Source organism: Camelus bactrianus, chromosome 1 (assembly GCF_048773025.1).
Source record: "Camelus bactrianus isolate YW-2024 breed Bactrian camel chromosome 1, ASM4877302v1, whole genome shotgun sequence".
Taxonomy (NCBI): domain Eukaryota; kingdom Metazoa; phylum Chordata; class Mammalia; order Artiodactyla; family Camelidae; genus Camelus; species Camelus bactrianus.
In genome coordinates, this window is record NC_133539.1 from 26,585,695 (window position 1) to 26,612,257 (window position 26,563).

Genomic DNA, 26,563 nt, shown 5'->3' on the forward strand with positions numbered 1-26,563 from the left:
ACTGCAATATGTTACCAAAGATGGTTCTGTCCTGAACTTGAAAAAACCAGTTTAGGGAAACTGTCTTCCATATTACTGGTAGCAAATTGAAATTTTAAAAAATACACGTTTATAAAATTTATATATGTATATGACTTTTCCAAGAACTATCTATACATAGATGAGTATGGATAAATGTATGTAATTAACAATACAGACATTTCACATGCATTTGCATATCTGAACATATATATACATACAAAATTTTATTTCTAGCTGTCCTTCAGTGTATAGTAATTACACTTAGAAGTTTTTATTTTATTATTAGGGACATTTAACAAAATAATAATAATGCTGATGCCACTAATAAATGCTACTTGAGTTGATTTAAACATATGAAGAAAGAAAGAAAGAAGATACTGGGCAAGAATTGCTCTCTGTTTTCTTATAATGACTTGCTTTGTTTAATTTCCATCAAGTCCATCATCTAATCTGCAGTAAACTTGAAGTCTTCACTGTTTTAAGAGTCAGGAACAGATGTAGTGCGCTGATTGCAAATCTGCTTATATCGTGACTTACAGTCTAAGGTTGAATTATTTATTTATCTATCTGCTCAGAATTTAATTAAATAAAGCCCTTAATTTTTCACTTGGTCAGTTACAACTCCTTACTGCTCTGCTCCTTTGAGGCAGTGTTTACTATATCAGCTAATCTGATGGGGCTGTGTGAAAAGCAGCTTCAGCACCAGCAAGGGACCTAGTCATTTCCATCCTCCAGACCCAACAAAGGTCTCACTCAGTTTTCCTAATAAGAAAATTGTCAAAATCGATGCAAAGTCAGGCTGATCAGAGGTCATTGCTTATTGCCTCCCATCCTGTCTCCTTCTTTTCTTTTGTTTCTTCTCCATCTTCTTTCCTCCTTCCCTTCAGCAATCCCCGGAGACTCACAAAGCGTCCAAGAGTCAGAAGCAGAAGCTATTTTAACAAATGACAAGGCAGCCAAGGCACAAATAGGCCAGATGCTCACACAGGGTGCAAAATTCAACGGGAGTCCCCTGTTCCTAGAGACATCTGCTTCCCATGTGGCTGGGCAGCACCTCTTCTGTAGTATCATTTCATGACATTTCTTTTAACAAAATTTCACCTTTGAGTGAACAGAACTTTATATTTCCTTAAGATTTTGCCCTCAGTAAAAGTCCAATTCCCTCCCCCCCAAGCCCTCTCTTTCTATCTTTCAATCTCTGTCACCTTTCTCTATTTCCAGTTTGGAGGCAACCATCCCCATTAACCAATCTGAATCAACTGATTACCCCATGACTTCTGAAATCCATGAATACTGGGCTTATAATAGAATTGTATTACTTTGTACTAGTTAATACTTTGCACTATTTTACTCTGTCAGATGAAAATATTAAAATTTGTTAAAAAGTAGTGTACAATTATACAATGTTTAGAAAACACTGGATAGTTTTGTCATCCTGTGTCTTTTATAAAGATGACTATGCAAAATTATGAACAAGAAATTTGAAACTTCTTATATAATTAATTGAACTTCATAGCCTCATATTTGAAAATTTTGATCCAGATCATATCCTTAAGTCAGGAATCAAGAAGTCTGGGTTACCATTTTGTAGTCACCAAACATTTTGAGCTTTCCCACTTTCTGACACATGGTTGTATTGCACTTTTTCTTTTTTTTTTTTGACATTAGTTTTGATCGTGGGACTTGCTTCCAAATGTGAGCAACAGTGATGTGTGAAGTGTGACGAACCAGAGCTCAAGTTCCCAAGTTGCTTGAAAGCTTCTTTCAGCCTGGAGTTTTGTATGAACACAGGGAGTAAGGTGTTCTAATGACCTGCATTGGTCATGTGAGACGGAAATGACCTTTTGTAGGATTAAAATACTGATAATGTTTGAAGACTGAAATAAGATCTTAATCTGAGGAGACTTATAAATATCAATTCTAGGTTCTACATCCTTTTTTTCCAACTAAATGGGCAAAGAGAGATTTTTTTTAAAATTTGGGGTAGAATCGACATTCTTTCATCAATGTCTTACAGTTTTCAATATACAGTTTTTCACCTTCTAGATTAAGTTTACTTCTAAGTATCTTACTGCTTTTGATGCTACTATAAATGGGGTTCCTTTTCTAATTTCTCATTGTTAGCAGGTAGAAATGAAACTGTTTGCTAATTTCGTATCTTGCAATTTACAGAATTCATTTATTAATTCTAGCATTTTTTTTGGTGTAATCTTTAGGAATTTCTATTCATATAATCATGTCACCTTGTAAACAGAGACAATTTTACCCCCTCCTTTCTGATTTAGATAACTTTTTTCTTTTCTCATCTAATTGCTTTGGCTAGGACTCCAGTCCTACATTGAACAGAAGTGGCAAGAGTGGGCGTCCTAGTAGTGTTCTTGATGTTAGAAGAAGAGCTTGTAGCTCATTATCACTGAGTATGATGCTAGCTGTGGGCTTGACATATATGGCCTTGCTCTGCTGAGGTATGCTCCTTCTATACCCAGTTTGCTGAGAGCTCTTTTTTTTCAATCATGAAATGAAGTTGAATTTTGTCATATGCTTTTTCTGTATCTATTGAGATGATCATATAAATTTTGTCCTTCATTTTGTTAATGTGGTGAGTAACACTGATTGATTTCAGTATGTTGAATCACCCTTGCATACCAGGGATAAATCTGACTTGATCGTGATATACAATCCTTTTAATGTGCCATTGAATATTTTGTTGAAAATTTTTGTATCCATGTTTATCAGGGATTTGGGGCTGTAATTTTCTTTTCTAGTTACAACATTGTCTGGCTTTGGTATTGAGGTAATCTTGACTTCATAAAATGAGTTTGGAAGTACTCCTTCTATTTAAATTTTTTGGAAATTTGAGAACTATTGGCATTAATTTCTCTGTAAATATTTGGCAGAGTTCACCAATGTAGCCATGTGGTTCTGTGCTTTTCTTTGTTGGTAGATTTTTTTTTTAAATCACTGATTCAATCACTTTACTTGTTACAGGTCTATTCATATTTCCTATCTTTTCATTATTCAGCCTTGGTAGGGTGTAGGTTTCCAGAAATTTATTCATTTCTTCTAGTTACCATCCTTCAATGGTGAGGATGAGAAAACCTACATGCATATGGATATGGTTAATTCGAAAACTACTTCTTAAACATTTGGAAGTTTTTCAAAACCAAAAACATATTTTACAAGTGATCATTTTCCTCTACATTTAAAGCCCAATCTTTTAAGCTGAAAGAAACTTAGTCCATATGCTAGTTCAGATTCACTTATATTAAAATCATAAAAATCACATTCAATAGCTATTTGATACACAAGGAACTCAAGGTGAATTTTCTACCTTCATGTTTTCACATGATTGAATTAGTGTCCTTTCATTTCAGTGTGAAGAACTTCCTTTAGCATTGTTTTGTAAAGCATTGCTGAGTAAAGTATTTTTGATTGGCAGGGTTTTTTCTTTCAGCTCTTCGAATGTATCATCACACTCTCTCCTGGCCTGCAATGTTGCTGCTGAGATATATGCCAATAGCCTTATGGGTGTTTCTTTTTATGTTTTTGTTTCCCTTACTGCTTTCTAAATGATTTTTGTCTTTGATTTTTGGCAGTTTTATTATAATGTCTCAGTGAAGTCTTCTTTGGGCTGAATCTGCATTGGACCTAGGAATGTCCATATCTCTCCCAGAATTGGGAGATTTTAGCCACATTTCTTTAAATAAGTTTTCTACCCTTTGCCTCTCTCTTCTTCTGGGACTTGTAAAGTATGACTACTGTTTCATCTGATGATGTCCCATAATTCCCATAAGCTGTCTTCACTCTTTTTCATTGTTTTTTTTCCTCTGCTGACTGCATGATTTCAAATAAGCTGTCTGAGTTCTCAGATTCCTTCTTCTGCTTAATCATGTCTGCTTTTGATGCTCTCTATTGTGTTTTTATTTTATTCATTGTATTCAGCTCCAGAATTACTGTTTGGTTCTTTTTTTAATAAGAAAAATTCTTCTTTTAAACTTATTTTGTTCATTTTTTTCCTGATTTTGTTGAGTTGTCTGTGTTTCTTTTTAGATCGCTGAGCCTCCTCAAAACAATTACTTCGCAAGCTCTGTTCAGCAATGTCTAGATCTCCATCTCCTTGGAGTTGGCCACTGGAAAATTACTGAGTTCCTTTGGTGGTGTCATGTTGTAGACTTGGGTTGATATCTGTGCATTTGCCGGAAGAGTCACCTCTTCTAGACTTTATGGACAAGTTTTCAGGGAGAAAGGCTTCTCCTGTGGGTGAAGGTAAGGGTGCTGGCTGGTGGGGGTAGGCGTGGCAGGCGGTGTGCTAGTTCCAGCTCCTGTGAAAGCCCAACAGCAGCCTTGTTTAGCTTTATCAGCTGAGGTCAGCGTTGGTGAAGGTTTCAGGGACCCTCAGTGACCAAGCCTGAGGGTATCTGCAGCAGTGCTGAGGGTTGTTGGGGACCACCTGATTTCTTTTTCTCCCATGAGGGATGTGGTCAAGGAGTTCCCTCCTGGTGCCAGAACCAGCCTGTGGGCACCCTTGTGGTGGTGGTGGTGGCACTGGTATTGGATCTGCATACCCCTGTGGAACAGCCATGAAACTAGGTTTTGAAGCCCAAGTGTTAAGAGTGACAGTAGCTCAGGTGTCCAGGGCACCAGCTGGCCCAAAGCAGCACCGAGGTGTGAGACAGGCTCGCACCGAGCTGCCACGGGCCCAGGGTCCGGAGCACAGGCCTGCATGGGGCGGCAGGAGCCCTGGGGCCCAGGATGCTGGCTCCACCACAGTGCTGTTGCTCCTGGCGCTTGGGGTGTGCATGGAGCAGCTGTGGCACTGGGTTTAGAGTGTGGATGTGTGCAGAACGGCCTCAGGGCTAAAACCTTGAGCACAGGAACACGTGGAGCTGGGGTCTGAAGTGCGGCCCTCCGTGGAGCAGCTGCAGGTCTGGGGCCTTGGGCGTGTGTGGGGTGAGAGGGCGCCGTAGTCCTGGCCTTCGGTCAACACAACAGCAGCTCCTTCTGGGGGCAGCCCAGCAGCAGCCCCTCTCTGGTGAGGCTACGGCGGCCGTGGCTGTTGGCTACGCCAGGTGCAAAGGCTGCCAGCATGCAGTGTCTCCTACAGAGCAGGTGTCCAGGGCCAGTGCTGACAAAGAGAGCAGAGCCCTCTGCTGTGGAAGTCATGGGGTGTCCTCATGTGCTGTGGGGACCCCAGAGGCTCCCAGCGGCAAAGGCTTCTGGGTCCTCCACGCAGGAGGCTGCTGGGGACCGGGATGATGCCACCACATGGCTGATGTTGTTCCCAGCCATCTCCAGACACTTCCACTGAGCTGATTTCTCTGCTGATCCTTTCTGTGTGGATACTCTTCATTTTCTACTCCATGGTTTTGCTGTAGGTTCTCAGTTGGACCCTTGAGCCCTCCCAGGGCTATTTTTGTTTATAGGTAGCTGTCTCATTATTGTCATTTGTGGGGGGACAAAGCCTGGTATCTCTTACTTTGCAATCAAGCTGACATCCTAAAGATAGATTGGGGAGAGGAAAGTGGGGAGGGATAATATAACAGTAGGGGAATAAAAAAAGATTGTTATGGGATTACATAAAATCATGTGTATGAACCTTCTGAAAACTGTAAATAAAGCACTATAGAAATAAAAGACTCTTTCATTCAATAAAAAAACAGACTTTCAAAATTCCATTTTAATGACCTCTAGGAACAAATATCAGTATTGTGTGAATACTCCATTCCAATGTTAAAACACCGACAAAAATTCTTACGCCTAAGTTAAATTCCATTTGATTTTATTTAAGCCATCTTGTCTTGAGTGTTATCATTTCGAACGAGAGAGAAGGGATTGTCTGTAAATCCCCTAGCAAAATCCTTCATGTGTCTGCCAATTCTGTTTCCTCTGTGGAAAGAAAAGTCTCCTCTCCCCGCCCCCAACACTCTCACACACACACACACACACGTGCACTCATTCATACAAACACACATACATACCAGAGTTAGGAATAACTTCTCCTTCAAGTTTCAATTGAAACTTCAATTCAAATCATTAATTATACAAATTTTACCCAGCCAGATCACCATCGCCGCCTTGGCTTAGATAGTTTCTTTTTCTCTGTTGTCCTATAATGCTCTGGCATACATCTCTTACAGTATTTGCTACATATCACTGTACATACTGATTTTCATTTTTTTTTACTGGGCTGTTTGCTCCTTCTGAGCAGGCTCAGTGACTCACTCATTACTGTATTCTCAGTGCCTAATACATATCTGGAAAATAATAAAAGAACAGTAAGTGCCATTTAAATGAATAAATTAACAGGAATGAGTGAACTTTACTTCAGTCATAATGTGTTGTCTCTTAAGTTTCTTTTTTCAAGTCATTCATTCATTTAACAAATATTGCTAGAATCCTTACTCTTTGCAAAGGGGATATGAAGAATTTATTCAGAATAAAAAATACCTGACATATTAATGATCTTATTTTATCAATTAACCTTTTTTATAAAATCCTTCTTTATAATGAGAGAAAAGCCATGCTCCAGTTAAGACACAGTAGGCATTGTGGGTGCCTGGACTGGACTTCTGCTGTAATTCATAGTGGTCAATAAAGGAGTTCCCTTGTCTTTAGTTATTGTCTCTTGGGGCTACGCTATGTGTTAATGCTTATATTCCAGTAGCTAGTGTTCAGCCCCCAAATATAGAGGGTGTGTCCCTATGGTTTAATTCACACTTTTGACGGAGCAGTTCCCAATTAACCAGGGACATTTGAATTCCATTTTTGTGCCTGATAGTGTTGGCAGTCTTCCAGGATGGGAACGGACAGTGTGCTCATTAAGCTGAGGGTGAGGCTATCTTCCAAATCATTAATAAAATGTATAAAAAGCACTGGGCCTTAGAACTGACCACAGTGGGACAGCTCTTGATACGTGAGCCTAGGTTGTCACAGAATCATTCATCATCACCTACAGGAATGCACTTTCCTAAAGTTACACGTTGACCTTACAAAATATTCCGAGTTTCTTGGTGACAAATGGCATATGAATCTGTATCCGAGGCCTTACTAAAATCCAGATGTATTAAATTTTTTGCTCTTTCTTAGGCATGACTGTTGTAGAGAAATTAAATTGTTCCAGGGTGATAAACTTTCCCCAAATCATATTAAGTTATGGTTGAATACCTGTGCTTTTCTGGGTATTCGCTAATTAGTAATTTTCTGATTATACCTAGCAGGCACAAATACCATAATTAGCCTGACTAATCTTTGCTTAGGATAAATTTTTCTTACGTTTTTTAAATCCTATGCTTTCATTCGGTATTGCAAGCTTTCCATCCCATCCCATTGTACTTCCCAAAACGCTTGCTTCCTCTTCCTGATTTAGATGACTCGTCCTTCCCCAACATCGTCTTCCTACTTGATCACAGACTAGCACAGGCCTGCTATCATTGAACTCCTTGGATTTGTATCTGGTTTTTTATTTGCCTCTTAACTGGTCCCTTTGGAATGCTTATTATTTTGAGAATGGAAACCTTTCTACACTCCTAGTGCCCGCTAAGGGGACTGGCACAGTATTGACACTTAATCAGTATATACTCAAGGAATTTATTCTCAGACTTTTTCTTACATATCACTTCTATTTCTTTGTCTTTCCCCCAAAACAGACCACATTTGACTGTCTAATGTGCTCCCCAGGCATCCATATGGAAAGCATTTGTACATTCCTTCCCCCCTGCAAGTGGGCAGAACACAGTCATTCCACCCTCTTTTCTTCAGTTCACATTCACAAGGCTCCTTGCTGTCTTTTAATACAGTCATTTACTGAGCTACCCAGACCTTCTTCTTTCCTCAGTGATTTCAACACCAGAACTGCATTTTCACTCTCTGCTTTGCCTCTCTCGAAGTGTATGGTTCTGAGACATAATTCGATCACTTCACAGTCCCACAACCTCCTCTACTCTTGTCATTTAACTTCTACCAGCCACAAGCACAGCCACTTAGCCCTTCAAGTTCATGAACACTGACCTTCATGGTTTCTCATATGTGACATGTTCTTACTCTGAATCTAAGCCTGCCGACCTAAACATGACTACACTCATAAAGTGGTTTTGGAGATTCTCTTAACCTGAGGAGTGTTCCAAGAGGGCTTGAATGGTCCTTACAATCAGGAGGGCTGCCATGGGTGGGAGATTAGACAAGAGGAAAATTGACACTTTAATGCCAGTGAGGCCTTCAAAACTTTCTTCAGATAATTTCTTCTGCGTCCTTTCCCAACTCCTATCCTAACCGCTACGCCTAAAGAATGAAAACTTATTTCCCTGGGATACAGTTCAATTCCACATATCTTTATTGAGCACCTTTTATTTACAAGATTTAGTTCTGGGAACTTGGTGGACATCAGTGAACGAACAAGTAAAGCTGCCTGCCATTTTGGCATTAACATCCTTGGCTTAAATACTCTTGCAGAATGTATTTTGTCCTTGTATTATATATATATTGTTTAGAATTCTGTAAGTTGCTGCTCGTTAGACACTTCAAACCAGACAAATCTTTCCATTTTCTAGCTTAAGTAACATCTCTAAGTTTCAGTTTCCTCTTCCATGTTAAGAGCAGGTAACCTCATGGGCTTGTGGACAGGTTAAAAAAGATGATGTTCAGAATGTCTTGAATGATGCCTAGCAAACAGTAAACATTCTGAGATTTTTGTATTACTAGTGATATCATAGTAGTAGTACATTTATTAGTATTGATTAGTATTAGTATTGATATTATAGTAGTAGTAACAGTAGTGAACTTGTAAGTCTGCAATAAATTCTAGCTATTTCTATTACCAATATTTTTCAGATGGCACCTCCCTACTGGACAGTAAGCTCTCTAAAGTCAAAACATTCGAAAATTTTCTGCTGTACCAAATTTAATTAAAAACTATAATTTCATTTTAATAACTTCCAAGTTTTTATTTGTTCTCAAATTTTTCCAAAATAGCGTGTTTTTAATATCTACCAGTTCCTTAAACTAAAGCTGGAGAGCAACTTATAAGATACTATGGATCTATACATTACTAGGTTTAGAAAGGAATGTCAGGTGGGTAGAGTGTAGATCAAGCAGTAGGGTGCATGCTTGGCATGTACAAGGTCCTGGGTTCAGTCCCCAGTACCTCCTCTAAAAATAAATAAATCAACAAATCAACCTAATTTCCTCCCCCCACCAAAAGAAAGTAAATAAATAAATAAAATTAAAAAAAAGAGAAACAATCTCAAATTTCACTCTCCTAAGAAAGTTATAATTGATTTTCTGATCATAATTGAGATTTATCCCAAATACAGACAACTTATAGATACATAGAAAAGTTTTAGCACTGCTCTTTGAAATTGGATGTGAGACACCTTATTGTCTAGACCTAGAGGGTCATTTATGGGAAGGAAAAACTGAAACGAGTACACACTGGAGGCCACCATGAGTACATTTTTTTAGAAAAAGGTATGAATCACCACAGTGTGAGGACAGTGAAATCTAGCCTCCAACCTTTCCAAAGCCTCGCTATTCCATATTTGGTATGCTAATGGCTAATCAAATCACAATCAGTATGCATTTGAAACCACAATGCAAATACAGGACTTCATCTGGCGATGTAAATACACGATAATAATTACGGAAATTTCCTTGGGTCAAGGGCAGCAAATATTAGTACAGCTAATATGGTACTTATTTTATTAGGTCCTAACTGCCGTAATCTGCCAAATGCTGTTAAGGAAGCTGCCACCTACTGTCCTAGTTTTTCACGCTCATTGCTGAAAAACTAGAAGGGAACAGTCACTGTAAATCAGCCAAACTGCTCTGACACAGTCCTCCACGGTTTAGCCATGCTTTTTTGATAATTTTATGATAATCAGGTAACTATATGGACCGGGCTGTCTTGCTTCAGTCCTCAGTCCTCCAGATCATCACTATGAATATCTGCAAGTGTCTAACGTACAGAGAATAATGCATTTGAGTAAACAAAGAAAGAAGCAGACAGCCAGTATTACGTGGGACTTATCCAGCAATGTAATCGTATGCAGGAGCTTTTTTGGATTACTGGAGCTTTTCTTTTTGAAGTGTGAATTTTTTCCTCTGACTGATAAAGAGAACGTGTTCTGAAGGAGTTAAACCTGGCTGCTTAAGAAGGCAGTGTCTTATCTCTGTCAGAGCCATTTGCTGTACTGTCTTCCACCTGGAATTAGAGGTGGGCAAGATAATCTTATCAACAGTTCAAAGCAAATCCATCTTCAGATTTCAAATTATGAGACAGCACTATGCATTGCAGAGTGGTTTCCCATGCATTATTTCAAATTATTTCCACAACTTTATAAAGTAGATTAACTAAGAGGTATAGAGTTAAACTACCTTGGTTATTTTGCCTTAATGGACAAGCTCTCAAATTCTTTTTACTCAGAAAATCATATTTTTTCTTATAGATAATATTAATATATACTAAAATACAAAAGCAATACAAAGTCTAAACATTAGAAACACATATAATATAGAAGGGAAAGTCCCCCAGAATCCACCTCCCCATTCTAAGAGCAGTTTTTAGTTCATGCTCATATTTGGATGAATTGACATCTTAATGAGAATAAAGCAGTATGTTTCAGACTATTGAAAGGTTTGAGGTCTTATCACACATAGAAGTTATTAAGAGCAACTTAACTTATTTTCTACATGTATTTTCTATGTGTTTTTCCATTTTTAACTGTTAACAAAAATGGAGCAAAAAATTGATTGTATTCTCAACATATTATGAGAAAAACTTGTTTCCTCCTCTCCCTAATAATTCCTATGCATTTTTTTCTCTATGTCTGTATGTGTGTGTAGGTGTATAACTTTCAAGTTTTCACTACTAACAAAAACACTACAGTAAGAATTCTTGTGGTATTTTTTTTCACTCTCAAGTGCATAAATTTTTTGTTTAATTAAAAAATAAGCTATATCAATAAGTAATATTACATATGTTGAATAGTTTTTTTATATATAATATATATATATATATATATATACACACACACGTATATATATCATTTTGCTCTTTTTACTTCATTTAATTCCTGATAATACACAGTAATTATTGGCTAAATGTTGGGAGCTGATTTGAAAAATTAAAATCACATTTTTCTAAATTATTCTCCAAAAATGCCTTTATAACTTTTTGAAGTAATTTGGCCAAATTGTGTGTATTTAGCTGATTAGTAAATCAAGTAAAAACATTACTATGTATTCACAATGGAAAACCTGTAGGTTAAACACTCCAGAATAAGGGAAGAAAACGGGAAATAAGGCTTATTTAATCTCTATTATGATCCAATCACTGTGTTGAATATTTTTCTGTCATTTTAAAATCTACAGACAATCCTGCATATTATACCTTAATAATTTTCATAGGTAAAGAATCTGATGCTTAAATTGATTAAATAAATAAATAAACAGATAAAGTCCAAGATTACAAAGTTTGTTAGTGGTGAAGTTGAGATTTGAATTAAAATCTCTGTGCTAAGGTTAATATCATTCTCATTACGCCATATTCCACAAGATGTAAGGCAAAGACATTAAGTGTTTTCTAAGTTACACAGTCTGTTATCTGCTTGTTTGCTTGTAAATGGTATATCTATACAAAGAGATATGGATATGATACATGGTTTCTTGTAACACAGTGGGGTCTCGTGAATTTAATAATACATTTTTCCTGTAAAGAGGAATGTAATTCAGCTGATTGATTTTCTCCAAGGGATAGATTAGATAAAGGTATCAATGTTGCACATTTAGACAGAGACATCTTAGAATCCAAATGTTAAATTTCTGTAAAAAGCTAAAAGTAGAAATGTAATCATTTTTAATAAGTCTAAGCTGCTACTAGCAATGTGGAGAATGTTAAAAGGGACATTAATAAAACACTTTGCAGAGCAAAACAATCAAGATGGATTTGCCAGGAATTAGAGCAACATGATGAAATATAACACAATCAAAAATTACTCGAGTTAATTTATTACAAATAGCTCAGAGTGGTTAATGAGGACTCCTATCATGTTCTGATAAATTTTAAATCGTTAGTTCAGCTCCCTCTCCTCATATTCTATCTAAATTTCTCTTTATTTCAAGTGCACCCACCCTTAAAAGTACAGCTGCTGGTTTTTCTCCCACACTTTGAAATGGCTAACAAAATGGCAAATTTATATGTACCGCAGAAAGATCTGCTAGGAAACACTGTATATACTTATTTCATTTTAAGGAATGGTATAACTCTTAGGGATGATTTGGTTATATGGTGCATAAACTCCCCCATGACAGTAAACTGCATGCCCACATTAAATGAACTAACATAACCCAGATGCCACAAACCGACTGAGTGAAGTTTTCTGTTTAAGCACACATTCATTGCAAAGATGGGGACAGCTTATTCCCCAGGAAGTATTTACTTACCACAATATCAGGCTTTTTATTGTTCCACCTGCACATTTATTAGAATAAAACCCTGTGTTTAAAGGAAATGTACCCAAGCAACATAAGGTAGAAGCAGTTAACCACAGGTGTCCTTAAAAAAAAAGGGCATTGAATATCACTAAACTAAGGCAGAGTCAAATGCATCTGATTATGACCAAACTGTGTAATATTCAATAATCCCCCCCATCCATAGTTTTTGGGAAATGCTACTATACATTGAAAGCAAAAGGATTAATGCCTTGGTTAAGTTTGCCTGGATCTTTGTTTTTTGCTTTTACCTCCTTTTAACTGTATGAAACATTAGGCCAGTTTGTATCCACTTTAGAAATGAGCTTACCTTCATTGCTTGTATCTTGTATGTATTGGCAAGGCCACAACCAACAGGACTCACTTGGATTTCAATAGAAACTTCTGTCATCCCATCCTCTGGACTCTGGAAGACTGCAGAGCGTGAGAGAGATTTAGGGAACTGCCAACACTGACCAACACTCAGGAATGGCGCAGAGTTCACTCTAGTTTTTTTGTAGAAACTGGACTGAAGAAGGAGAAACTGGATATTCTTTGCATGGACATAATCTCATTTACCTGTCTTTTGTTTGCATTTTTCTACTTGAAAAACATACCAACTACAATGAGCGCAGCGTAGGTGATGATGGAAGATAGTGGGCAAGGGAAAGAGAAAGAGAAGAGATTTTGTAGTAAAAGAGCTGGTTCTGCCTCTGACTAGCTGTATGACCTTGAACAAATCTTTAACCTTCAGACAATTCAGCACCACTATGGAATTAAACAAGGCAGTAAATGTAAAGCGTCTAGCTTACAGCTGACTGGATCAGGTAGATACTTAATTTCAAAACGTTATAAAAAGATTCCAACAAACTGATTTCATTTTACACTTTAGTAGAGGATGCCTAGGATGTGCTCTTAGTGTATCACTAAAATATATGCTGGAAAACATCTTTCACCAAGTTTGCCCTTGGTGAAAAAAAAAAAGGCTATATTCCTATAATGCTTTTTAGGAGGTCATTTTGTAAGTCCTCAGGACTTTAAAACAAGTTCCTTGAAATCATGGTGTAAGTTATGCATCACAAGAATTCAGTATTTAAGTGTTGTTAAATTAACTCACTACAAAAGAGTGTTCCTTTGAACTGATGCAGTAACTCTGTCGTTTTGCTTCTTGGAAAGAATACCAGCCAGAAGGATTTTGAATACGCAAAGTAGACTGAAATATTTGCAAAGATTGCATTCAAATTAAGGGACAGTAACCAGATGGTTCTGTAGCCTTTGGTCTGGCATCTATCTAGGAGAATATGCAGTTAAAGCCCACGTGTCCATCATAGGGTTCCTGGGCCCCAAGGAAACGCAACTGCCACTTAGATGGATCTTTTGTATCAAAGTCTTGCATCTTTTCCTAGTATTACTTCCCTTTCAGTCCATAAAGACAACCCAGTCAGTGTCTGAGACCTGAAGAGTCCAGAACAATTTCTCCAATTTTTACCACCTGGTGAGTTGACACCCAGAGATAAACGTGAGGGGATTATTCTCTATGTCAAAAGCTTCATTTCTTTCCTGAGGGTCTAGGAGTTGCAGGTGGTTGGTGACAATGAAGAAAGTGTATGTGCTTGAAAGTCAGCAAGGTTCCTTGTAGACGGCACCTTACAGCACCATGGCATACAGGAGTAGAGACACAGAATTTAGCACAGGAAACCTCTGCCTCCATGAAATAAGGAAGAACAAATCTGACTCCGTATTAGATCTGTTCCTTTAGCTCTAACCCTGGGCTCTGTTTCCTGGGCTTAGTCTTGCTGGTTCTGCACCTTTTGTACAAGAAGTTTGCCTGTAGCCTGAAATATACAGGAGAGCCCGTTCTTAAGGCTCTGACCTCCAAGGGTATAAAACTTTCCCATTCATATAGAAGTAAAAAGCTGCAACACAGAGAATAACATTTTTCTTGTTGGAGGTTTACAGGAATACTGTGACCTGAACTATGTGGACACTATAAGAATAAAGAATTCCAACACCAAGAAGTTTGCAACAAACAAACCATTTCCCCTTTTTAGTATAAAAGGAGCCTGAATTCTGACTTAGGTAAGATGGTTCTTCAGGGCATGATTCCTCCCATCTTCTCTATCTGCTGCCTTTCTAAATGAAGTTGTTATTCCTTGCCCCAACACCTCATCTCCCAATTTACTGGCTTGTTGTGTGGTGAGGAGAACAAGTTTGGACTCGTCAACATCCACTTGTCCCTTGGAAGATTCCCCAAATAACTGTAACAATAATACATGATTAGAGACATGTGATCTGGGCTGAAGCAGGACACTTTGACAAGACAATATTGAGATGTGACCAATCTGAGACAGGGAAGATTTTGAAGCAAAATGTAGTATTATGGTTTTTGGTTACCAGAAGATGCAAGAAACACACATCTGACCTTTCTTGTGGCTGACTCTGGTAAAGACAGTCCATTTCTATTCACGTATTTCTTTTAAAAAATTATTTAAGAAATCATATACGTATTACTTTGGTAATCAGAAAAATAAAATAATAAGATCATTATTATAAATTAATTAGAAATGTCTCTAAGGGCATTTCACCCATAATTCAAATCATGTTCAAATAAGAGTTTGTTAAAAACAACAGTTCAGGCATAAAATGGATTCAGCAAAGAAGTGAGGATTTCTGTTTTAGACGTTGCCTGGCAACAAGAACAGTTTGTTTCCTTGCTTGTTATTTGTTTATTTTTCCATCCATCCATCCATCCATTTATTTACTTAATGAGTAGGATGATGATGGGTCCTTTGTTAAAGTGTAGCACATTGAAGAGCAAACCTGTATCAACATGGCTGACCAGCCAGAAGTTGAGGCCATTGGGCATGTCTTAGGTCCAGCAGTTGGGCCCACTGAAATGTATTTATTTAAGAGGGAAATTGTCTTCCTTCCTCCCTTCCATCCATCCATCCCTCCTTTTAATCTTCCTTCTGTCCTTTCTCCCTTCCTCCCTTCCCTTCTCTTCCTTTTCCTTTCCTTTCATTCTTTTTACTTGCTATTTTCCAATAATTTTAGAATTAAAGAAATACTGCAAAGTTAGTGCAGAGCATTCACATATACCTTTCCTCTGACATTAAAAAATTACAGAGCCGTTATATAATTATCAAAATGAGGAAATTAATATTAGTACAATACTATTAACTAAACTACAGGTCATGTTCCAGTTTCACCAGTTTTTTCACTATTATTGTCCTATGTTCCAGGAAACAATTTAGGATCTCACATTGCATTGATTTTGACTCTTAAGTCTCCTCCAATCTGAGACAGTTCTTCAGTCACTCCTTGTGTTTCATAACCTTGGTATTTGGATAAGGACTGGCCAGTTATTTTTTAGCATGTCTTTCAATTTGGGTTTGTCTGATATTTGCTCATGATTAGATTGAGGTTATGCATTTTGGCAAGAATACCACAAAAATGTTATTGTCTCTTTTTTGGGGCATCTATCCTGAGGGCAGGTAGTGTTGGTATGTCTAGTCATTGATCTCTTGGTTATAGTGGTGTCTGCTAAGTTTCTCACATAAAATTATTATGTTTTACTTTGTAATTGATAAGGCAGATACTTCAGAGAAATACTTTGAGACTATGCAAATATCTCTTTTTCTTCAAACTTTTGCCCCCTGATGTAAGCATATATTAGTGGAATTTATTTTCTGCAACAGTTATTACTGTAGTGTTTGCCTATGGTGATTTTCTATTTCCTTCATTTCTTTTATATTTTGTAAAATTTGAATTTGTCTTTAATGAAAGTCTGCCCCTTCTCAATTTATGTAATTATTTACATTGGTATGGACTCATGAATATTATGGGAATCTGAAAAATGGCCCCCCAAAAGGTATCCATGTCCTAATTTCTGGAACCTATAAATGTGACCTTACATAGCTCAAAACATGATTATATTCTGGGTTTGAGATGAAGAGAGTATCCTGGATTATGTGGATATGTCCAAATGCTATCACATGCATCTGTATAAGAAAGAGTCAGAGAGAGAATTTCCTGCATTCCATCCCTTTCTCAGCCAACTCTTATAGGTAACAAATTTCTTGAGTTTCTATTTTTGTTCTTTCTGCATTTATTCTGCACAAATAAGTAGATAAATGTATTTTCTTACATTCTTTCTTTCTTACAAGAAGGGTAGGCTGTTCTTTTGCAATTTGCTTTTCTCACTTAACAATATATCATGGAAATTTCCTCCATCATTTCACAAAGAACGTTTGTATTGTACTCCATTCTGTGACTGTACCATAACTTACTCAACCATTCTCCCATATGTGAGTTTTGAGATAGTTCCCAGTATTTTGTAACTATAAACATTGCTGGAATGAACAACCATGTGTATATGTTCATTTCCATATTGTTTGAGCCTTACCTTTAGGGTAGATTCTTAGAAGTGGGGTTTCTGGGTAAAAAGATAATTGCACCATATGTAGTTTTGTTAGGTATTGACAAAATTTCTTTCAGGCAATCAGGCTCCAGAGCACAACTCAAAACCATAAACTGCATTACATAGTGGTTAAGAGTTTAATTTTCTGAAATACAAAATATTATTTATCTGGAAACATAAGAAACATCCACACAACATAGTTGTGGAAAAGACATTTTAAGAATGTCTATTCGCTTTTTTTCAATCAGATCATTATCATAATGACTTGCTACATTGTTCAGTATGTGATGATGGTATAGTCCACCAGCTTATGAAAGTTTGTTGAGTGAATTCTTTGTGGACTAATGTACATAATGTAGACAAGTGTGTAGATCACAAAGAATGATAACAGTGAGTCATCTTGCTGGTGTAATGAGTTTCAGTGGTCCTTGCATGCTTACATATTTAGGAATCTAAAATCTCTTTCAAAGTATTGAATTGAAATTATGCTAATATAAATAATGTATTCAATTTCTTAGCCATTATAATGTTAAGACAATAATACACCCAAGAAAATGCATTCAGATGTCTGGTGCAAGATCAGATCTTTTCAATATTTATCTCCCTTGTAGTTAAAATGTCTAAGTTGGGAATGATTGATCAATCAGATCAGGAGAGGACCTGTATAATATTGATAAATTATTTGTCACTGCAGCAAATGATTGGATCATAATAAGGAATAAAGTCCTCAGGGGTCCCTCTAATCTTTTTTTTTTCTTTTGCTGCACATGGAATTCATGGGGAAGGTGATGTGGAAAGAGAAGACAGCATCCATCTCAGGAGACGAGAGATGGCACAGGAGCAACCTGAGATTACAAGAAACACAAATCAAGTGAGTAGCCTGGTGTGAAGGAAATGTAGCATGACACTGGGAAGTCAGCAGGTTGTGCTCAGCAGAATGAAACTTTCCACTCGGTGCTTTCAGAAGTTATCATGAAAAATTAAAGTGATATGAGGGTACTTTTAGTGTGGGTAGTAGTCTCAGGAAAAATGTTTATTATTGAGACTGTTATGGAAGAAATAGAAACAAGATAGCCAGGAGAAAAGGGTTCTAACACCTTATTTGAATGGTTAAACAATGATTATTGAATCAAGGAGAGTTCTGAACATATGACCAATAATTAACTGCTAATAACTAAGATTCAGGTGCTATAATAACATGTACCATAAGATCATGTCAAAGTTTTCCTGAAACACTCTTAAATACTTAAATTTACTGAAATACTTATATAGAAATGTCATTTGAGTCCCTGTAAATAATAAACAAAATATGACTAAAGTATTAATTTGATTTTTGATTTCCATTAAAATCAATCTATAAAAATATTCTATTGACCTTTCTTCACTGCTAGTGGTCTTGTAAATTTGCATAATTCCTTTGGTTATTTTTAGAAATATTGAAAATGGACATAACCTCGCTCAGCACTGCACTTTCAGATATACTTGAAAGAAGGGCCTCACAAGAATGTTCATTTTAGCATTTTCTATAATGGTGAAAAGCTGGAAATCACAAGAATGTCCAGCAATAGGAGAATTGATGAATATGTTGTTTTAGAGTCATATAATTGGAATAGTATATAGCAGTTAAATTAATAAATCAAAGCTACATAAATCATAAATATCTACTTAAGAAAAAAAGCAAGTTATAGAATTGTGAATATGTATAATACTATTTATAGAACTTTAAAAATATGACCCAAAGAATATATACATGTTGATTCATACATGTATATGTTGTCTAGTATTAGAAAATATGCTTGGAAATGACAAATAGCAAGTCAAGGGAGTGTTTACCTCTTGGGAGGAAGAGGGAAATGGAATGGTGTTCATTAGGGGTACATAAAAGAATTCAGCTTATCTCCAGAATTTTATTCAGTAAAAAATTTAATATGAGTATGGAAAAAATTTGAATTTGTAGGTGATATTTATTAAAATAATAGTAATGTTTAAGCCTTTCTCTAGCTTACAATATTTCAAAATAAAAAATATTGCTTAAAAATTCCCTTCACCCAACAATTCTGATCTGTTTCCACACACCCAGTTCATTTTCCCATAAAATTATAGGCGCTAGGTAAAATACAGATACATTTATGTAAGAAATTCTAGGTTTCATAGAACTTGACTATTTCATCAGTTAAATTTCTCTCTATGAAGACCACATTAAATTCTATACAAAAACTGTTCTTTGTGGCTGAAATTGAGGTATGATTACCTATTTTTTTTGTATATCACATTCTCTTTGTTGATGATAGTAGATAATCCACAACAGGTAAATTTTGTAATAATAACTGTATGCAGTGAAAGTTTGGTGGGATATAATAGGTTGAATTTAAAATAATGATCTATATCTACCTGGACGTTTATGTGTGTTGCCAACCAATGTTGTATAAAGTAACCTAGAAATCAGTCTCAGGGTGGAAAGAAATCAACTTCTACTAAAAAAATGTTGTAGACACTACACAAATGGTAATTAAGGGAGTATGTTATCAATATGTAAAGATGAAAGGAATGACAAATCAGTAGACTTTTCTAACATTTAGAGATTCACTCATTAAGAACTTTTGTTAAAATCGAGAAAATATAGTTTAGTAATGTTTAAGGCACAAATTTGGAAAAAAGTAATCTTTATAGAATAAATTTGGTAGCTCAGTTCAAAAAGAATTATAAAATACAGAAACCATACTATCAGGCTTAAATAAAATTTGACACATCCAATTATAGTGATATGAAACATTTTAAGCCATAAATTGTATGTGATTATATTACTCCTCTTAATAAAAATTTTACCACAAGCTTTTTAATATAAGTTCCACCAAATTATTAATATAACTGAGACTTCATTCTGTACATCTGAATATCAGACATGAAAAGAAATTAATGTTTAACATTTAAGTGTATACTTAATTATTTAGTTTTTCATTTGGAATTAGGTGCCAGCAATTTTTGATCATCAACTTATAATTCAGTGTTGGAGGTACGTGTCATTTATTTAAGAAATACTCTGCTTTCTTTGCTTGTATTTCATGGATGGAGGAACTGAGATTTTCATCCCCACTATGGTTCATATTTTGAAGTATGTAGATAGATACGTATTTTAGTCCCGAGAGGTTTTTATAAATGCGTTGTGATGCTAAATGCCATTTCTATACTGGCAGTAGTCATTTTACCTCGAATCACAAAACAGAATGCAAATGGTTTTATTCAATGTGTAAAGAGGCATTGCCAAGAATAAGAAAAGTGTATGTCTGGTGGTCATTAACATGAAGGTGACAATGCGTATAGACTAAATGCCACGCACACAACGAACCACAGGACAAAAATGTATAGAAGAAATTCTGCCATGAGGAAATAATGGCACTGGACATATCACCCCAATGGAAACAAACAGAAAACTGGGCAAAATGTATGAAACAGCTCTTTTCAGACATTAAAAAACAGCATAAATCTGTGTTCATTAAGGAAAAATACACTTTAAATTCAAACACATAGTAAGTTAAGAGTAAAAGGATAGAAAAAAATGAAACCATGCAAATACAAAACATAAGAGAGCTGAGTTGACTGTGTGAATATCAGACAAAATCAAATTTAGGGAAAGCGGTGTAATCAGGGATAAGCAGACATTTTATAAAAAATAAAAAGGTTAATTTATATGTATGTTCATGTATGGCTGAAGCGTTATGCTGTACACCAGAAGTTGATGCAACATTGCAAACTAACTATAACTATACTTCAATTAAAAAAAATGTGTATATGTAAAACATGACAATCCTAAAGAGTATATGCATGGTAGAACTGCTTAAAAGTACTTGAGGTAAAACTGGACATACCTGAAAGGAGAAACAGACACTTCCCCAGTTAGAGTTGGAGGCTACAGCTCTCTTCTTTCTGTAATTGACAGAACAAGCAGAAAAAAAATCAGAAAGAATCTAGAAGATGTGGACATTATTACCTAACATGATCTAATTGACATTTAGAAAACACCCCATTCAGCAACGACAAAATACATGTCCTTTTCAAGTGTGCATGAAATACTCACCATAATAGATATGTATGAGGCCATAAGACACACCACATTTAAAAGGGTGGAAGATTTTAAAAGGTGGAAATTATACCGAATGTGTTCTATGACACCTAAGAGGAATACAAACTGGAAAGAATGGAGTAAAACTGTCTTTCTTTGCAGAAAACATGATACGAACACAGAAAATACTAAGAAATGTAAGTTTGAAATTTGCACTTCTTGGGGAGTGATGGAAATAGTAACTGTCTTGATTGTGGTGGTGGTTTCATTGGTGTATACAACTATCAAAATTCATCAAATTGTACATCTGAAGTATGTGTAGTTTACTGTACAGGAATCATAGACTACTAGAACAAGTATTTCAGTTTAGCAAAATCACTGGAATAAACAACAATATATCAAGTTCAACTGGGTTTTTATATTCTAGCAATGAAAATCTGGAAAATAAAACTTAAAATTATACTTATGATAACATCAAAATATTAAATTAGAGATATATATTATAAAAAGATATATAAAAATTGCCAATATATTTGGAAATTAAGCATTTCAGTTCTGTAAACTTCATTAGTAAGATAAGAACTCGAGAGGTTAGAAAATATTTTATCCTGAATAGTATTAAAAGCATAGCATATCAAAATTTGTGGGATATAGCTAAAGAAGTGCTTAGGATAAATTTGTAAATGCTTTATTAGAAGGGGGAAATGCCAATATCAATGTTCTAAGCTTCTATCTCAAGAAGTATAAAAGGAAAGCAAATTAATCCTGCATAAATAAAAACATAAAACTTAAAATGACAAGAATGAAAAAAATGAATGTCAAATTAGGTAAACAATTAGAGAAAATTAATGAAACCAAAAGCCAGCTCCACCCCCCCCAAAAGCCTAAGTTTTACTATACGTAAATTTTAAAAATGAATAAAAATTTTGAATGCTTTGAATTGGTACTATGACAATGTTTTATAATAACATTGTATTTTATGAACCATCATACACATCCCATGGTGGACTTTCCACTTCTTTCCACCTTTTCACACTGCCCCATCATGGCACTACATTGTGTCATGACGTATTTGTAGATGGACTCAGCCCAGCCTGCTCATTTCCCGTCACCTGCCCAGTTGGATTCAGGCAGATTTGCCAGAAAATGACAGCCAGGGATTCCATTACATTTTAAGATTTGAGTCAGAAAAGTCAGTGCTTCATTTACTAATAAAATATTTGTAAAGAATTTGTTGGATTACTAATGACAAAGTACTTTTGTGTATATGTACTGAATTCTCACTGTACTAGGAACAGGGTAAGGCAAGTCATATTATTCCCACTTTAAGGAAAAGAAAGTGAAACAAAAAAATTAAGTGATTTATCCAAAGTCAGTAAGATAATAAGTAGAGGAGACTCAATATTGGTCTTTAATGCCAAGCCTTGTTCTCTTTCCACTTCAGTGATAAAATCCTAAAGAATTCTGATCATCCCAGTCAGGTCAATAAATCTTCACTAACATTAACCAGGTGCTCAGGACTGTGTAGCTATTGTAAGGGAAGCACAGAAAATATTCTCTACCCTCCAGAGTTTTAGAATGTAACTGGATATTTACACAAAAATAAGTGAGAAGATGGTAGTAAAGAACAGTCCATAAAAAGACAGGAAACCCAGAGGCTGTTTTTTATGCATTTGCTTATTTTTTTAACTTGGGAAATTGAACTGCTGCTATTCATGATAACATGAATGAATCTTGCAAATAAATAAGAGCCAAAGAAGCCAGGCACATAAAAGTGTATTTTGTATGATTCCATTTATGAGATTCCAAACCAGGCAAAACCAATTAAGGGTGGTGGAAGTTATAAGAGTAGTTAACTTTGGGAAAATATTGACTAGAAGATGATGAGGGAGGCTTCTGTTTGCTGGTAATATTATATACCTGAACCAGCGTGGTGGTTATATGAGTGTATTCATTTGTAGATTTCTTAAGAACTATGTTTAAGATTTGTGAACTTTACTATGTTTTTTTTTGGAGGGGGGAGGTAATTAGTTTCATTTGTTTGTTTGTTTATTTAAATAGAGGTACTGGGGATTGAACCTAGGACCTCGTGCCTACTAGGCACGCACTCTACCACTGAGCTATACCCTCCGCCCTAAACACCTGGTTTTTTAAATGAGTAATCTGATAAACCTGCGGGTAGACTGATTAAGAAAAAAATAATATATACAAGTCATCAGTACTAGGAATAAAAGAAGGGGTATCTCGTAGTTCTAAAAGTCATTAAAGATAGTAAAGGAATAGATAATTTTTTTAATTTAATAAATTAGATAAAATGGACAAATTCCTGGAAAGAAAGAAATCCATAAATTACTATAACTGACAAGAAGAAACAGAAAAACTAAGCTGCCCCAAATCTATTAAAGGAATTGAATTCATAACTTAAAAATCCCTCTCATAAAGCTAACTTCATGTTCAAATGGCCTCGGTGACAGAATTCCATCCAGCATTCAAGGAATAAATGATCTCAGTGTACATGGCTATTTCAGGAAATAAGAGGAAGCACTTCCCACCTCATTTTATGTGGTCAGCATTATCCTGACAACCAAACCAAAGAAAGATGTCATATGAAACGAAAAGTTTTCCCTCGTAAATACAGAATCAAAACTCTTCACAAAATATTAGCAAAGCAAATCCAGCAAAACGCAAAGTTCTTAACACATTATGACCAAGTGAGATTTACCTTGGGAATGCAAGATTGGTTTAACATTCAACAAGTGTTAAAGTAATACATGATATTAATAAAACAATGGGGAAAAATCATATAATTTTTTCAATAGATGCAAGCCAAAGCATTTGAAAAAATTTAGCATCCATTTTCAGTAAACAAAAAAACTTCTTAGCATATCCCCAGCTTGATAAAGGGCATCTATGAAAAATCAACAGCTAACACCAAACTTACTGATGAAAGGCTGAATGGTTTTTGTCTACCCTTCAACTTGCTAACCATCAGGATTGGGAAGAAGGCCAAAAAAATTCTGTTTTTACCACTTTTCTTCAACACTGTGCTTGAATGTTTAGTAAGTGAGTGAAAAGAAGAAAAAAGCATTTTGGAAAAAAAAAAGTATAGTTGCCTTTATTTACAGTAGACATAATTGTGTACATGAAAAATTCTACAATATCTACAAAATAGCTACTATGCTACTTGAACAAATATTTGAGATTAGCAAAGTTGGCAAGACACAAGTTTAATATACAAGGACAATTGTGTTTTAATATAATAGCAATGAATTGGAGAATAAAATTATAAACATAATACTATTTAAAATAATATCTAAAATTAAAAAATTTAAGTATAAACAGAAAAAAATGTATGTTAGACTTGTACACTGGAAACTATAAAACACTGCTGAGAGAAATTACATGAAGTCTAAATAACATGTAGATAAAATACCATGTTAATGGACTGGAATGTTTAATGTTAAGATGTCAATTTTCTCCAAATTGATTTATAGATGTATTACAATGCTAATCAAAATAAAAGCATGATTAGAGATTTTCTTTTTTGTAAAAATAAACAAAAATTGCTTCTAAAATCCATATGGAAATTCAAAGAACTCAGAAAGTCCAACACAATTTTGAAAGGGAATAAAAACGGGAGGATGTACACTACCTGATAGCAAGACTTACGAAGTTACAGCAATCAAAACAAGTGAGGTACTGGTACAAGTACAGACAACTGTATCAGTGGACTAGAATAGAGAGTCCAGACCCTGACCCACATATATACAGTCAATTGATTTTTAACAAGAGTAATTCAATGGAGGAAAGAATAATCTTCATCAAATGGTGTTGGAACAATTAGATATCCATCTTCAAAATATGATCCTTGACCCTTATCTCACTTCAAATGCAAAAATAACTAGACATTGTTCACATACTTAAAATTAAGTGCTAAAACAAAAAACATCTAAAAGAAAATATGGGAGAATATAGTGTAACATTGAGTTAGGTAAAGATTTTTTTAGAGAGGACAAAAAAAAGCACTAACTATAAAAGGAAAACCCAATTGAACATTATATTAAAATCAATAACTTTTGCTCTTCGAAGACATCATTAACAAATGAAAAGTAAGTAACAGGTTAGGAGAGAATCTTTTTAGTACAAATATCTGACAAAGCATGTGTATTCATAAAATATAAAAACCTTCTACAAATCAATAATAAAAAGACAAAAACAATTTTAAAATGGGCAAAAGGTTTAAATAAACACTTCACAAAGGAAGATGCACAGATGATTAATTCATAGAAATATGCCTAACATTAATTAACAGGGAAGTGCAAATTTAAAGCAAAGTTAGATACCATAATATGTTCACATGAACATCTAAGAAAAATAGAAGTGTTGAGAAAATGGAACTATTAGACTTTGCTCTCAGGAATTTTCATTGGTTCCACCACTTTGGAAAATACTTTCACATTTTCTTATAAAGTTAAACATACACTTAAAAGGTCCAACAATTTCACTACTAAGTAATTATTCAGAAAAAAGAAACACCTATGATTTCACAGAAACTTGGACTGAATATTCATAGCAGTATTATTCCTAATAGCAAATATTGTAAATAACATAAATGCCTATCAACACATGAACAGATAAACAAATGGTATTATATTCATAGTAGGAATACCATTCAGCAAGGGAAAGGAATGAACTAATGATAATACACAATGTGAATAAATGTCAAAAACTTATTCTGAGCAATAGAAGCCAGACATAAAACATACATATAATTCTCCTAGAAAAATAAATCTAATCTATCGTGACATAAATAGATCAGTTAATGGCTTGTCTGGGGCTAGAAGTGGGTCAGGGAGAGACTAACAATAAAAGCATGTGGGAACATTTTAGAAAGCTAGAAATATTCTAGTTTGTGTTGATGATCACCCAGCTGTACACATTTGCCAACACTTATAGAACTATACTCTTAAAATGGATATGCGTTATTATAGGTAAATTACACCTTAATAAAATTAATTTGAAATGTATAGGAGAAAAATGAGACAATAAAATATTTTAATTTAGATAGAAATAAAATTATATGACTTTAACACACAAGACAAATGAAGGATTCATTTCTAAACTTGATGTATTTTTTTATTATTATTTATTTTCCAAAAGATAGCTGACTGCTTGTGGTTTGTAACTTTATTAAAGGGCATCAGTAAACAATTTCCCTTTGATTTGTGTTTTAATCACACACCTGATAAATCTATGACCAGTAATTTTCAGAATGATTTTCTTCAGTAATTTTCAGCAGATTTCTAAGATATGAATCTGGTATATGACTAGGAATTATAGAGATCACTGTCTTATGAAAAATATATCCTACCACCTGAAAAATGAATCCAGCAGTGACAGAGCTGAAGTTGCCCTTGCTGAAGAAGGTGAGAAAAGGTGTTATACTAAGTCGTTCCAGGGTTTTGGCTTTGTTTGCAATCTGCAAGGAATTGAGCAACCTTGCGAAATCATGGTTATTTCCGGGAAATTAAAATAGACTTGTCACATAATATAATTCTGTTCACAGCCTTAGCTTTGTTCTAAAGCACAGTTAACTTTAG

At 35.2% G+C, this 26,563-nt stretch overlaps 1 long non-coding RNA gene across 7 annotated transcripts in view; it reads right to left on the bottom strand.

The window, feature by feature from the left end:
- Nucleotides 1–26,563, bottom strand: part of LOC105073195 (uncharacterized) — a 731,725-nt gene that overhangs the window by 134,914 nt on the left and 570,248 nt on the right. For all 7 annotated transcript variants that reach the window (XR_012506244.1, XR_012506239.1, XR_835673.3 and 4 more), the window contains exons 5-6: nucleotides 20,770–20,827; nucleotides 12,815–12,918 (exon numbers count right to left, since the gene is read on the bottom strand). This is a non-coding gene — a long non-coding RNA (uncharacterized LOC105073195). The remainder of the gene's footprint in view (nucleotides 1–12,814; nucleotides 12,919–20,769; nucleotides 20,828–26,563) is intronic.